Source organism: Macaca thibetana, chromosome 14 (assembly GCF_024542745.1).
Source record: "Macaca thibetana thibetana isolate TM-01 chromosome 14, ASM2454274v1, whole genome shotgun sequence".
Taxonomy (NCBI): Eukaryota; Metazoa; Chordata; class Mammalia; order Primates; family Cercopithecidae; genus Macaca; species Macaca thibetana.
In genome coordinates this window covers 122816709-122833199 of record NC_065591.1, presented here as the reverse complement: position 1 = coordinate 122833199, position 16491 = coordinate 122816709, and the positions used below count along the sequence as shown (strand labels likewise).

At 43.8% G+C, this 16491-nt stretch overlaps 1 protein-coding gene and 1 long non-coding RNA gene across 5 annotated transcripts in view; one reads left to right on the top strand and one right to left on the bottom strand.

The window, feature by feature from the left end:
* Window positions 1-16491, bottom strand: part of NTM (neurotrimin) — a 1177876-nt gene that overhangs the window by 800801 nt on the left and 360584 nt on the right. The gene's annotated exons all lie outside the window — the stretch shown is intronic.
* Window positions 2055-4521, top strand: LOC126934990 (uncharacterized). Its single transcript, XR_007719169.1, has 3 exons — window positions 2055-2337; window positions 2593-2713; window positions 4351-4521. It is a non-coding gene; the product is annotated as an uncharacterized LOC126934990 (long non-coding RNA).

Sequence of the window (16491 nt, the reverse complement as noted above, 5' to 3'; positions counted from 1 at the left end):
CTCGGGAAATTCTAGGGGTACAAGTACATTGCACTTTACCACCGTCTACCCCTGCCCATCTCTTCTGCCCAACCTGAACAAGAACAAGAACCATCCTCTTATGGCTGTTGGGGTACAAGTACCCATTTGCCTACTGGAATTGCCTTAGGGAAGATATGGTTAAACACAGACTCTGCCACGCAAGTTCTTCTATTGAGGAAAAGTGGAAATGAGGCGAGTGCTACTACACAACCACCCAACCTACACCTCTGTTACAATACTGGCTTTTTGACAAGGAAGCATTCATTCTTTCTGGCAAAACATTGTCCACTCTTAGCAGTTCTTCCATAGATATCAGATCTATATGCCAGGGACAATACATTAAGTCAGTAGCAGTCTGTGAGCACTCGTTCAACCATGTTTTGGGAGTGGCTTCTATGTGTCCATCATTATCCCAAGCAGTGGCCAAGGAGAAGCTACAGAAGCAGATTCGACCAGGCCCTGTCTTTGAATATAGTCTGTGGTCCTATGAGGGAGGCAGGTGAGCGTCAAGACTCTGTGATAACTGTTCCAAGGGAGAGAACCGTTCCAAGCACATAGAGCATGTGGCTTGCTAAGCTCGTCTTGGGGTAATTGCATTGTTTGCCTTCTTTCCTTTGAGGACTCAAGTGTGAAGCTTGCACACCTGGAATGGGAGGGGACAGGGATTCTCATAAGAACCTTTATGCCATTTTCATATAGCAGTTAACAGACTGACAAGAATTTCAAAATAGCATCAGACGAGGAGATGAGCATAGGGGTCCTTAGAAATATTTGCTTGTTTTATGGTCAGAGGCCTGCAGGAAGCAGCTAATAACTGATCTTTTCCCATAGCCCCTAATGTCCTCTCCATTTCAATCATGGACCAGAGTATTGTGTGACATTTCCCATATTATTGATGTGAGTTGTTATTTCTTTCTTTTATTGCCAAATAACTGTTTATACCTTGGGCTAGAATTTAAGATACCAGAAGACAAGATTGTGCCTTGTTCCCCAGCCTCCACTGGCACTAGCACAGTGCCTGACTCACAGAAGGCACTCAATCAATGCATTGATTAATTAAGTCCTTCTTCTGCTGAGGGCCCATCATGCTTTGGCTGTCCCAGAGAGCTAACAGCTATCCCTGGGCCCACCCTAGGCACAATGGCATGCAGACGAACGAGCCTCCTTCGTCTGCCTTCCCTCTGTGAGCAGCATCAAGGACCCTGAGAGGCAAACTCAATGTGAATTTTAAAAACACGTTCTGTGGTGGTTGCAGAGCAAATCGGCCTGCAAGAAAAGGATTTTTTTCCCTCTTTCTTCAGCGCCACTGGAGCGGCTCCTTCCATTGAAAATACAGGGATTTGTGCTGCATGATTGTGCAGGGAGTGGGGGCCGAGTCCATGCCAGTCATCAAGGGCTCAGCATGCTCAGAAGGGCTTTGTGCTCCAGGCACTCCAGCAGCCTGGCTTGGCCCTAGCACACCCCTCTTCCTGCAGAGGCCACAGAACAACCATTTCAGCAAGTGACTTTTCAATAATGGCTCTGTGTGCCCAAAAAGGAAATCAATGTGATGGTTAGAAAAGTTTCTTTCTTTCTCCAACTCCTGTGCTCTCCCCAAAATATCAGAGTAAGGTTTGTTATCTGGGCAAAGAAACAAGCACAAGATTTTCTTTTACGTTGGGTGAGGAGCTAAAGGACTAAACATTTTTGAACACCTGTGATGTGCTAGAGACTGTCTCACATACTGTCCTATTAAATATTACCAGGAGATCTTTGGCAAGGTATTACTCCCATCTTAAAGACAAGGGGACCAAGATTCAGGGATGCTTCACAAGCTAATAATTAAAACTTAATTCTAAAGTGTGTGTGGGGTGTGTGTGTGTGTGTATGAGTGTGTGTGTGCATATGCATGTATGTGCGTGTGCGTGTATGTGCGTGCATGTGTGTATGTGTGTCTGGTCTGATGTCTTAGTGTTCATATCCATGAGCATCAGGAGAGCTTCCACTTTACCCATGTTTCAAACTCTAGAGAGGCTGCTCCCCCTGCTGAGTAGCCTGGTCGTGGCCAGGGCTGGGTGATGGCTGTTTGGATGCTCTCAGAAATGTGGTAAGCCGTTCACTTATTATTCAGGGAAACATCCGGCAAAGTGATAGCTTCTTTCCTTGCTATCAGTATCTACTGCCAGCTGTTCACTTGGATTGAAGGATATGAGGGACTGAATGCTGAATTCACACATGCAGCTAACCGCCCTCCTCCAGACCCCAGAGGAGCCATTAGGATGAGTGTTTATGGAGCGGCACTGCCTGGAAATGCCAAGGCCCAGTGGGGAATGAGAGGTGAGCGGAGAAATACGCGTGTCCCTGGATCCCTCCCTGGGTGGGGAAGACTGTGTGGTGGGACAGAGGCCTTCAAATATATGAGAAAACACAGCAAATACATGTCCAGTTCTTAGATATCATTGGCTTTTGTTGCTGGACAAAACCTGCAGTTTGTGTTTCAATGTCTGCGTGACTGCTGTAGCCTTTTCTCCCCTTGTTCTGAGCTTTCTTTCCTCCTGCAGCATCTATCTCCCCAATTGTATTTCCTGGCAGATCGACCATGCATGTAGAACCTGCCTTATTTCACAGGAAGCATAAAACAATCCTGTAGCCACGACTCCTGCCCCCATTTCATGGAAGGGATGCTCTGAGGCCACCTCAATAACATGGGCAGGTGAGGATTTGAAGCCAGAAATTCTGATTTTCCAATCCTGGACTATAGTCATTGGGCCAAGCAGCTACTTTGCTTTTCCTGATTGAGTTAGGGCTGGGCATGGAAGCCATTTAAGCAGAGGGCCCAGGCCCCCCATTTCAGTGATGGAGACATCTACTCCATTCTCTCCTGGGCCGGTGTGACAGACACAGAGAAAGGCATTTATCAAGACTGCGCAGCAGCACCCTTTCCCAGTTCCTTAAATGTCAGGGTGTAAATCACGCTCGAAGCTTACTAGGAACATGTGGGTGTGAGCGAATCAGACAAGGATAATGTGTTTCTAATCCAATGGCTTTCACAAAGTATGATTTACATTTGCAGACGGTTTTGCAGTGGTTTTCCTGGGTTTTTATTTAGCTTGCCATTCCCACTTCTGCTACGAGTTTTATTACCTTTGGTCATGGGGGAGTCTAGAAGAGTCACTTATTCAAGAAAATGTATAAGAACAAGAACAACAGCAACAACAATAAAAATTATTTAAATATTTTTTTCAGTCTCACATCTCAGCAAGGCAGAGCTGTGTTTTATTAAACTTAAACAAAAATAAGCCTGCACCTTTATTGGTGACATTTAGTTCCAATACTAGATCTCCTGGTAGTCACAACTTCTATATTCAACAACAAAACAATGAAAAAGTCAACTTAAAAATGAGGAAAGGACTTGAAGAGACATTTCACAAGAAAAGATACATACAAGGCCATAAACACATGAAAATAACATTCAACATCACTGATCGTGACAGAAATGCAAATCAAAACCACAATGAGATACTGCTTCACACCCATTAGAACGTCTGTTACGTAAAAGGGAAAATAGAAAACAGTCAGGGCTACTGAGGATGTGGAGAAACTAGAACCCTTGTGCACTGTTGGTGAGAATGTACAATGGTGCAGTTGCGGTGGAAAACAGCTTAGCAGTTCCTCAGATAAATTAAACGTCAAGTTATCATTTGACCCTGCTCTTCCACCTCTGGGTATACACCTAAAGGAACAGAAAGCATAGACTTGAAGAGATACGTGTAGACTAGCGCTCATAGCAGCATTACTCACAGTAGCCCGAAAGTGGAAACAACGCAGTGTCCATGACAGAGGAGTGGATGATCAGTGCGATGTGTGCACACACCAGAAGAGTATTCAGCCACAAAAAGGAGTAGGGTTCTGATACCTGCTACAACATAGATATATCTTGAAAACCTTATGCTAAATGAAACAAGCCAGCTAAAAATGACAAACGAATGATTTCACTCCCATAAAATACCTAAAATAGGCAAATTCAGAGAAACAGAAAGTTACCAGGAGCTGGAGGAGTGGGGTGGAGAATGGAGAGTTCGTGTTTAATGGGGACATATTTTCTGTTTGGGATGATTTTTTAAAAATTCTGGACATGGATGGTTGTAACAGTTTTGTAACACTGTGAATGTAGTTAATGCCAGTAGATTGTATGTTTAAAATGGTTAAAGTGGTAAATTTGATGTTATGTATATTTTACTACAATAAATGAAAATCACCACAAACACCACTACTCCAAAAACCAAACAACCTATATACATGAAGGCAGCGGATCTTGCAGGCTGACTGTGACCTTTCCTTTCTCCCCAGCAAACGCCCTGGAGGAATCCCTGCACGTGAAATGCAGGAGCCGTCAGACTCCACACTTCTGCGCATGCCGTTCCTTCTGTCTGGAACGCCGTTCCCTACCTTGCCCTCCAAAATATCAGCTTATTGCAGAAGCTTCAGTTAATTCCCCTCCTATCAGAAGACTTAATGTTCCCATACTTGTTTGCTTAAAGCATTTCACACGCATCTTATGAAAACCCTCTATCTCGATGTTTTACTCACTTTGTATCCCCAGCTCAGAGTAACACTCCTAACTCATAGTAGAAACTCAATAAATATTTAATTACTCAGGTTGGCTTATGTTTAGTTTTATTTTAGTTCTATGCCAAGGGAAGAGGCAGTCTTAACAGCTGAGAGAAAGCTGTTACAATTGCAATAGTGAAAGAGAAACATCAAGAAAGATAAAAGAAAGTGTTTCCTTCCCTCCTTCAGTTCCACTTCACTACCCTTTGCCATGGCATCTAACACATGTGGGGTTAAATCCTGATTCTGGGAAGGGCAGGGCAGCTCATGCCTGTAATCCCAGCACTTCAGGAGGCTGAGGCGGGACGATCACTTGAGCCCAGAAGTTTAAGACCTGCCTGGGCAACAAAGTGAAACCCTGTCTCTATCCCCACTCCACCCCCCCAAAAAATAGAGCATGATGGCATGAACCTGTAGTCCCAGCCACTTCTCAGGAGGCTGAGGGAGGAGGATCACTTGAGCTCAGGAGATCAAGGCAGCAGTGAGCCATAATCACACCATTGCATCTAACCTTGGCAACAAAGCGAGATCCGGTCTAAAAGAATTAAACATTCTGGCTCTGGTCTGGCAGTGGAGCCTTGGTCTTGTCACTCGGCTTTGCTGAAGCCTCAGCTTTCTCATCTATGAAGCGGAAATAACAGGTTCCTGTTAAATGGTGGCCAGAGAAGCTGTTGCTCATGGCAGGCACTGAGTGTGTGCTGAGAGATCTATTGCAGAGGTCATCATCATCACTTTGTTCACTGGTTCCCCACCTCCCACTACAGTTCTCCCTTCTCTCTCACCCCTAGCAAGGTGTAGTTTAGATTTCTTCCTTAACTGCCTCCATATTTTTTTTCTCTGATAAGCTATTCTATGGGCAACACAGTCTTGATTTTTTCTAGTCTAATCGTTCACTCTTTCATTTGTTCTCTTTAGCATTTGGGAGGGGAGGGAGTTAGGGTCAGGGTGAGGTTAAGGGGTCGTTGGCCCTCCAGCACAGCTGTTCTAAGGTCACCATTTGCTGCTTAAATCCCTTTCTTGGCTGCATCAAAGGGCAAATGCCCCACATGAGCTGAGGCTGGCAGGACCTCTGGTGCCTTGGCATGTAGTTGGAGTCCTTTAAGCTTCTATTCTTGGGTGAATCATAGGGCTTTTGTTCACAGTTCCAGCCCTCCCTATAGTGGGGAAAATGTTTTCCCTTCCCTCCTTTTTCCCACCCTCCTTTCTCTTTCATACGCTTTCAAGTCCCCCAGTAAAAGAACTGGTCAGTCTTTTTTTTCTCTCTCTTGAGAAAGGCACTCAACTTTACTAGATGACTTTCACAGTAAATTCATTCTTTCCTTTTTCTTTTTGCCCGTGAGTTCTCATATGCTCAATCTTCTCGTGGGGTAGAAAGTAGATTTAAAAAGGATATAAAGCATCCACCACACTAGTCTAGGTATATCTCAAACCCTCCTAGAATTTCTTTCATTCATGCACTCAGCAAGTGTTCATTAAATACCTACTAAGCACCATGCTCTATGCCAGTCACTGGAGGGTTTCAGATGAAGGGGACATTGTCCTTGCCTTAAAGTGCCTGGTAAACATGTAATTGCAAAGTGATTTTCTATCTGATGTGTGGAAGGATTTCAAGATATAGAGGTAGCCCCAAGTAATTCACCTTCCTCAGATGCATCCAGTGGGGAGGGATGATAGCACTAGAATTAACAAATACACAGTCTGCTTCTTTCTAGAAGGCACTTGTACACTCCTCAAACAAACTCTATAATAGGGTGTGAGGTGGAGAGGTGGAGTCCTTAGATTATAGGTTGGGGGAGAGGGAGGGTGGCTGAGGAGGTTGACAGAATAGGATAAGAAACTTCATTCCCTCCAAGGGTAGATTATTCACGGCATTGCAAAACAGTAATGATTATGCCTATTTGCAAAGAATATCAAGTCCATTAGGTACAGGGGAGGTATTTAAGGGTAGGTGGGCAGTCACTCCAGGCCCAGGCTTTTCAGTCTTTCTTTTGATTTTTCTCTTAATCACTTCCTAGAGGATTTATAATTCTTATATAAATATCCATGCCGTGAAACCAACACATGCATCGAGCAGCCTTGATTTCAGTTGGTGCGTGTTAAAGTCTCTGGAGTCTCCCATGCTGTAGAAACCCACATTTTCCCTGGAGAGCCTTGACACTCTTATGGCCCTTCTTGGTTTCCTTGGGCACTGATGAGCCTCTCTGCATTTCCCCATCCTATTTACCCTCTAAGAATTGTTTTTGTTCCCCATCATCAGAAAGGAGCAAGGTTGAGAGCCTAATTTTTCCCTCAAGGTTCAAAGTTGAGTCTTGTGTGTACAAGTGCAAGCATCTACATATGTTTACAACAACGTAAGGGTTCCACTCACTCAGAGAAATTGTATCAATTATTTAAGAGTCTATCTTTTACATGATTGTCCTCTGGATTTACTAAGAGCTTCATAAATACCTTTTCTATCTGGGGATCAGCCCTTATGAGCAACTGGGTGGGTAAACTGTGGCAGGACGTCAAATTGTGCCATTAGCCACAGCCTGGATTCTGCTCACTGACCTGTCCAAAACATCGGTTTAGCAGAAACTGCATGACAGCTTCTCTAAAGAGGAAAACAACAGCCTAGGAGGTGACTAATTTCAGTGTTTCTTCTGGCTTGAAGTGTGCTGAAGCAATACTCAGTTCCATCGCCATCTGTATTTACTGAGCACTCATGACATCTAGGCACTGGGCTAGGCACTGTGGGGAATACCAAGGAAATAGAATGCAGTCTATTGGGAAATACAAAACACACACACTAAACAGTTAGAACCAACAAAAGATGAAATCAAATCAAATCAAATGTCTAAACATCAAGTGTGCTATGAGAGGTCAGGGAAGAGGAGATCCACATAAGCTATAGTCATAGGCTGTTAGATGTAGAAGAGACTTCTGGGATCAAGCACTCATTCATCCATTTATTTAGCATGCATTTATTAAATATTTACTGAATGCTTACTCTGTACTGGGATCTGTGGAAGGTGGTAGATAAAAAGAATGAACTCAATTATTTAGAGGAGATTACTCAAGTTAGCAGCAGAACTGGAAACAGAATCCGTGCCTTAACACAACATTCATTCAACAAATACAGAAAAAGAAGTCATCATGGGCACCAGGATAGATGCAGGAAGACGGTATTGCATATTGGTGAAGCATCTGTGGCACTGAGCAGCTGCGCGAACCCGTGAAAGTTCCTTAACATCCCCTAGCTTCTATTTCCTTAATTATAAAATGCAGATAAGAACACCTCCCTCATAGAACAGATGTGAGCATTAAGGGAACTAAACATGTAAAGGGCACAGCACAATTTCAGACACAAAGTAAGCGCTTAATAAATGCCAGTTATTTTTATTACAGAGCGATCTCAATGGATCAAACACGGTGCCAATCCTTAAGAAACTTACATGAATTCTCTTGAAGAGGGAAGGCATATTCTCAGACCAAGGTGTCTCCCTGATAACAGAACTTTGGGAAAGATTTTAAGAAGTTAAATAAAAACAGACAAAATGAAAACAAGCATAAAGATAGAGAGGTGAAAGTTACACCTTATCTGCAATGCTTGAGACCAGAAGTGTTCCAGGTTTTAGATTTTTTAAAAAAATTTTGGAACATTTGCATTATACCAGTTGAGCATTTCTCATCTGAAAACCTGAAGGGCCCCAATGAGCATTTCCTTTGAGCCTTCTGTTGATGCTCAAAACATTTCAGATTTTGGAACTTTTCAGATTTCAGATTTTTAGATTAGGGATACTCAACTAGCACTTGATCAATGGGCTGAACATTCTCAATAGTTATTTGATTTATCACTTTCCAAATCTACCAAAGAGTCAGATTGTTAAATCCTGGAAAGGAAAACATTCAGAGCCCATCTAGTCCATACCCCTGCCTCTCATCTATGAATATACTAAGAACACTAATTAAAAGTCCTGTGTATTTGAGTGCATGCTCCCACAACGTTGTAAGCATCATGATCTATGGTCGCTTGGCTCTGAAGAACTCTGGGATGTTAGAAATAGCAGGAAAGAAAGAAATTACATAAGATGGCTTTTTCCAAGGATGGGTCTTGGGAAGCAAATTCAATAATGAGGCTTCTTCCTCCTTCTCTATCCCCAACTAAGGCAGAACAGAGTTCAACGGCCTATATCCAGGAAATAGAGCAAATCTTAGTGTAACCCATCCAGGTAAGAGTATGCCAGGGAACTAATTTGGGAAATGGAAGAGGCATGATGATAAGAATATCCAGGTGGTGGTCATGTGCAGTGAATGCAGAAGAGAATTGTGATCACAGATGTCACTAAGCTGTTGGTTATAGAACTAGAGATGAAGTAAGGGGAGAAGGGTCCAGAATAAAAAATCCAGCCCCCAGGGGTGGGGGAATAAAAACTGTTTCATAGGGAATGAGGGCATCAGCCAAACAGGCTAGGGTTCAGAATAAGGAGACCCAAGGGCATGAGGACAGAAGCCTATCCATTTAGAACCAGCACATACAATGAGAATAGCTGGTCAGCTCTGGGAGACCAGGGGGGTTACACATAGGTACATCAGCCACAGTGTGGGCAGAGTTCCTCCAGATTTGATGCACTGGCTGGGTGAGACTTGTAAGAGGTTGCCAGGCTGACTTGTCATTACTCAGGACTAGATAGGACTGAAACCACCAGCTGAACTGCTCCTGGCCACAACATGGAGGACAGTATGAGAAGCAATTTGCACAAGGAAATACCTTGAGGTCTCCCTCATGATACTTCAAAATTTGAAATGTCTTTCCATTTGTGCATGGAGAGAAGTATAATTTTTTTTTGTCACTTTGGCAGCAGTCTTTTGTGACCACACCCATGCGTAAGACATAACTGTTACCTCTGCCCTAGCCCCTGATTCAAATCAAATGCTGACGCTTGTTAATATTTTTCTAAATGCCACTGTGGTGGAGATGACCCTCCCTCACATTCCTTCCTGTTCCCAACCTGCCCCCAATATACTATTGTTTCTAAGCAGCTCACCTGTTAATTAAAAAGTAGGAATCAATTGGCCTCATCTCTCCATTCCAGGCTCCTGTGCACACAAGGATTAGAGCTGCCTCGACTTAAGTCAATTAGAGATAAGGAGAAGCTGACATTTCGACAACCTACCTTATCACACTGCTCAAAAACAGCTCAGATTAAAATGTACAAAGATGATTTCTTTAGTCCTTTTCCTCCTCCTTTACCTTCTTTTAATTATTCCAAAGAAAGCTGACAATCCAAGCGGACATTGGAGATGCACGCTTCCACCTATGGTGATTAGCCCACCTGAAACACACGCCTGATCTGTCCTACTGTAAGTACCACTGTAGACCCGCACCTGCCCACTCAACCATCCCCAGCTGGGGTGCAGAGAAATACTTAACCTGTGCTTCAATTTAGGGTGACTGTCTTTTCTACTGTGATGCAGTAAAATGGGGGTCAGACAGGGAGTCCAAAGACATGGGCTCATATTCTGACTGTGCCACTTAATGTGCTACCTAATCCCTTGGGCTCTTGGTTTTTCTGAGTCTCAGTTGCCTTAACGGTGAAATGGGTCAATAGTTCTTGCCTAATGGCACTGTTTTGAGGATCGAGCAAGAGCACACCTGCACCTGCACAACAGGGAGCCTGGTACAATGGATGCTTGATAAATGTTTACATTGAATCTCAACACTCTGGGATGCATCCTAGGTAATTTCTGAATGGAGCCATGAGGCAGTTTGCAAGTAACTCCATGTATCACAGAAATGTTTACTTGTTGATCTCAGGCATTTTTTTTTTTTCCAGGCAAAATGTATGTATATATACATGCACACACACGCACATTACTGTTAAGTAACCCTACAAGTTTGTTATTGTGGTCTCCATTTTAAAACGAGGGGGCTGAAGATCAGAGAGATTAATTACCTTGCCAAAGTTCATTCATCTGGGGAACAGCAGAGCTGGGATCTGAACCCAGAGCCCATTATCTTCCCATTACCTCATGCCCCAGTGATGCTGAATAATCACGGGAAAGCAAAGCAGTGTGGTCTGATGACCTTCTCATTCATTCACACAGTGAAGAGAGCGCCACCTTACTGACACCAGTCTGGGAACGTATTAGCAATTTTCCAAATATGCCCAGTCCATTAGCTAGGCTCCTTCTGGCTACCTTTGACTCCTGGCCTACCCCGACGCTGCTAAATGCTAGTGTGGCCCCGGCACAGAGGCACTAGCTATGTTCTGGTGCTTCTCCACATCATCATTCAGCAAACCACTTCCCCTGTCTCGCCTGCAAACCCTTTACGGCAACCACTGGTCAACAGCAGCTGACATTCCAACAGTGCTTCCAATGTATAGGATGCGATTTCCGGTGCGTTATAAGCATTGCCAATGCTCTGTGATGGGCACCAGGGGCAGCACCCAGGTCCCACTTCAGGGAGAGATCGTTGCCCAGCTGACCAGAGTGCCCTTGGCAAACAGGTGGTTATGGCTCTCAGCCCTTTTGGGGATCAGTCCTGCTGGAGAGAGACCTCTCTCAGGGCCATGTCCCTTCCCCAGGTGGCCACATTCAAGACTAAGCATAGAGGTCTGGCAATCTCAGCCTCCTAAGAATTATTCTGAGGAGTAATTACCGCCCCCTTGCTCCATTCAGAAATTACTTAGTATGCATCCCAGGGTGTTGAGATTCACCTTACACATTTATCAGGCATCCCTTGTACCAGGCTTCCTGTGTGCAGGCACACATGTGCTCTCACTCAACCCTCACAACAGTGCCATTAGGCAAGAAATACCGACCCCTTTCACAGCTAAGGCAACCGAGGCTCAGAGAAACCAAGGGCCCAAAGGGTTAGGTCACCCTCACTCCGGCCCTCCCTGTGGGGCTGCTCCCGGCCGCCACTGATCAGTGTCATCGTCTGAATTGTCCCTCTGTTCATTCCTGCTTCCTCATCCATCTTTCCACAGGTGCTGATTTCAAGGTCACTCCCCAATCAACAACTTATTTGCTAAATTATGTCTCAGATTCTGTCTCCTGGAAAACCCAGTCTCAGACTCAGGCAGGTCTTACTATTAACCACACTTTACAGATGAGAAAACAGTTCAAGATTAGTTGGTCAATCCAGTAGCTTATGGTTAGTCACTTTTACTATTTTCTACTTCAAAACTGTTCTTCTGTGCTCACCTTTTTTTTCTAGAGCATGATCCTGGTGGATTAAAGACGACTATGAGTTATTTCATAGTCCTGTCGCTGAGAGGTGGATTCCATTTCCCCTCCCTCTGAGTCTGGGCTGGGCTCGGTGCCTTGCTAGACCAACAGAGTGCAGCAGAAGGGATCACACATCAGCACCAGGCGCAACCTGGGAGGACCTAGAGCCCCCACCTTGGTCTCTTGGAGTTTGATGCTGCCACTGAAGATCCAGCATTCCTACTGGAAAGATTGTATAGAAACATCTTGAGACTCCACAGGAGAAGAAGGAGCCCGTGTGGGCATGGCCTTCCACAGCAGCAAGGCATGAGAGCGAAGCGGTCTTGGATCCCCCAGACCAGCCCAGTCACTAGGCGAATGTCACTGCTAGGCCTGCCTGAGACCACGTGGAGTGGGAGGATCACCAAGCTGAGTTCTGCCCAAATTCCCCATCCACAAATCAGGATAGTTTGTTACACAACAGAAGCTAACTAGACCAACAGCACACTCCCTGAATTGTTGCTGAATTATGGCGAGAAGTCCTCTGCAGTGTTCTCAACCTTGTCTCCTCTGGAGTCTTCCTCCTTCAGCTATGCCACCCTGTTCAGCATCTTACTCCCCCTGCCCACCCCACTTCTCTAGTTTCAAACTGCACAGAGAATTCTTTCACTTCCAGGTGTACCTTAATGTCTCTTCTTCCTTTTCTTCTTTTTTTTTTTTTGCTTGAGATGGAGTCTAGCTCTGTCACCCAGACTAGAGTGCAGTGGCTCGGCTCACTACAACCTCCACCTCCTGGATTCAAGCTATTCTCCTGTCTCAGCCTCCTGAGTGTCTGATATGATGGGCATGTGCCACACACCTGGCTCAATTTTGTGTTTTTAGTAGAGATGGGGTTTCACCATGTTGGCCAGGCTGGTCCTGAACTCCTGACCTTAAGTGATCTGCCCACTTTGGCCTCCCAAAGTGCTGGGATTACAGGCGTGAGCCACCGCCCCTGACCCTTCCTTTTCTTCTAAACTTCATAAAGGAGTGATCAACATACACTACCAACACTTGTACACTACTGCCTTCCTTGTTCACTTTTGAATTCTGACTTCGATCTTTACTATTTTTTGTTATGAAAAAGTTGAGCTGGTATTTTTGAATCATAAAATCTGGTGACACTTTCTTACTTTAACCATCATTTGCTTTTGGGAAGCCATTCTCAAAACCCACCTCTGACAACTAGTATTACAAACTGTCAGCTAATGTCCTAGGAGTTCTCTTGACATTCATTTATTTATTCACTCATTCATTCAGCAAATATCTTTCCAGAATCTACCCTGAGATACTCTCTGTGATCTCATGCTCCCTGGCCAGTTAGCAGAAAGAATGGCCAATCCAGAAAAAGGGATACAAAGTCAGCTGGTAAAACCACAACCAATCCATCTCAAATATGATGCATTCCGATTTTAAAAACATTGGTAGATGCTTTCATGTTTCTGAGGCATGTGTGGTCAGGAAATTTTTTCCTTTAGTTAACCCAGTAGCTCGCAGCTCTGGCTACACATTAAAATCACCAGCAGAGCTTTTAAGAAATACTAATGCTTGTGTGTCACCTCTGGATATTCATTAGTCTAGGGTAGAACCCAGGCATTAGCATGTTTTAAATGGCTGCTAAGTGATTTTAACGTGCAGCAGCTGGGGTTTGAAGGCCATTGACTGACCTAAATCCCTAATAATACAGCTTAAGATCATGTTTCCTGCTCTATACTCTGTGGAGGCTGAGGAAAGCGCTGAGTGGAGTCATGGTTTTGGACACTTGAAGTTTTCCTGAAATCTCTTTGCAGCTTTTCTGTCCCAGGTTAAATAATCCCAGTTCTTCCAACCTTTCCACGTAGGTTGTATTTGAAGCACTTTAATCACACTTTAATCTTGTTTTGATTTAGCTCCAACAGGTCTGTTTCCCTGGAGAAAGCTTTTCCAAGGTAGATGTCCCTGTTTTACAGAAACACATAACCCTGATAGCTCATCAATTCAACCGTGAATTGCGCAGTGGTTGTTATGAAATACGTATCAGTAAAGATCTCAGCAGACCATTTTGTTTTATTTCTAGACTTACATTAGCTAAAAATGAAACACCGCAAATATCAACAAGGAGGCTTTTTCTTTCTGTTGTTCTGCAAATATTGTTAGCAATGCATTTGGTCACCTGACTTACGAGCCAGCTGAGAGCGTACAGGGCTTGACTTCGTTCTCCAAAATCTTTTCTCACTCTCCCAGTAATTGCAGTAATCAATGGTCCCAAGGAAATTTGAACTCACTCAAAAGTCAGCCGGGGATGCTAAGTCTGGGAGGGGAAGAGATCCCGGATGACCCAAGCAGTAAATTAACACACATTGATGAGGCCGATTAGCAGTCATAAAATTACACATCTCTCTAATCCAGGAACCCAGAGTCACTTCCCAATGTGGTCTTTTGATATATCTGCCTGGCGATCCTTTCATATAAATCACGTCAATTTAAATTTTAATTTGCTTATAATTTCAAGGGATGTTTGACCTATTATTATATTAGAAATGAGAGAAACATGAGTTTATGAAAAATTCAGGCATAAAGGTCTTCAGCAATTACAAAAGGGGAAGCAGTTAATAGAGAGTAATGGAAACAGGGGGTCTTAATTACATTCTGAGGACAGGGCAGCACATTTCAACTCATGTATGCACAAAGTCCTTTTGGAATGCTGCTCTAGTTTGGACAGCTGACCCTCTAAACCTCACGTTAAAATGTGATCCTCAGTGTGGAAGGGGAGCTTAATGGGAGGTGTTTGGGTTATGAAGGTGGATCCCTCTTGAATGTTTTGGTGGCGTCCTCACGGTAATGAGTTATTGGTGTTAGTTCCCACAAGAGTATCCTACAGGCTGGTCATTTAAAAAAGCCTGGGCACCTTCCTACTGCTGCTGCTGCTGCTGCTGCTGCTGCTTCTTTCTTCTTTCTTCCTTCTCCTTCTCCTTCTCCTCCTCCTCCTCCTCCTCCTCCTTCTTCTTTTTTGAGATGGAGTCTCACTCTGTCACCCAGGCTGGAGTGCAGTGGCACAATCTTGGCTCACTGCAACCTCCACCTCCTGGGTTCAAGCGATTCTTCTGCCTCAGCTTCCCAAGTAGCTGGGACTACAGGCAACCACTACCACGCCCGGCTAATTTTCAGGAGAGATGGGATTTCACCATATTGGCTAGGCTGGTCTCAAACTCCTGACCTCGTGATCCACCAGCCTCAGCCTCCCAAAGTGCTAGGATTACAAGCATGAGCCACCACGCCTGGCCAAGCACCTTCCTTCTTTCTCTTGCTTCCTCCTTCTTACCTGTGATCTCTGCACACTGGTTTCCCTTCCCCTTCCATCATGATTGGAAGCTTCCCGAGGCCTCAACAGAAGCCAATGCTGATGCCATGCTTCTCGTACAGCCTACAGAATCATGAGCCAAATAAACCTCTTCTATTTATAAATTACTCAACCTCAGTTATTCCTTTATAGAAACACCAAAATGGACTAAGACATATGTACTTGAAAGGAAGAAGGCTGAGTAGGTAGGTTTTGGAGATTTTTTTTTTCTTTTAAGAATAGTATATATATAAAGCTTCTAAGTCACAGAGATAAAGTAAGAATCCATTTCATGCCAACAATGACTGGCAGCTGTCATGAGACACAAAGGATAGAATCAAAGTTAACCATCATAGATCAATTGTATTTGGAAGGATTTTTAAAAAGCTCTTCCTGCTCCCTAAGTTTCTAAGAAAGGGTCAGGATCTAAGGATGCTCGTAAATCAAACTGCATGGCTATCCTGGACACCACTGAAATGTGGTGGACAGACATCAAAGAGATGACACATTTGTTGTTTCCCAGAGTCCTTTGAACTTCTTGGTGTAATGCAACCCAATGGACTCCTGGTTCCAAGACCTGCTCTACCACTTATAATCTTTTTGATCTTAGACAAATCACCTAAACTTTTCAGCTTAGTTTGTTTATCTTAAAATTGATAATATCTTTATTGATAGTGTCTCAAAAGTTTTAATATCTGCTGATTATCAGGTGAACTTAAAATAATCTTTATAAAGCACCTAGAACTATGCCTCCATGTACTAGATCCTTAATATATACAACTATTATTGGAAGTTCCTTATTTACTAGCACTAATGGAATTCTAGGTCACTTAGAAATGTGATATTTTATTATCTGGTGATTCTAAAATGCAACTGTTGATGAGGATAGGAGTTAAAACTCTGTTCACCACCTCTTAGGTACTAACCCAGAAATAAAACTAAAGACGCAGCGTCCTATGAAGACCTGGAAGCAAAGAAGAGTTGGGTTGGTCATAACTAACTCCACAGCTCTCTACCAAGCAGGTTCTAGGTCCCTGTGAAGCCTCAAATGGGAGAAGAGGGCAGTGGAAGGGAACAAGAGAGAAGAGATATGTCCCCTGGCTCTCAGTTTGAAACCCACAGCTTCTCCTCATGAAGTGGCCCTGAGGGGAGCTCATCTGATTCTTGTTCAGAAGTGCAGGTGAGGCGTAATCTATTTATCTAGCATTACTTCAAGACATCACAAAGCAAGTCTCCTTGTTTCTATTCATTTAGTCTCTATTAAAGGCATGATAGTGTATTTATTGATACTACTACAGAGAAATAAAACGAAAAATATACCTACAATA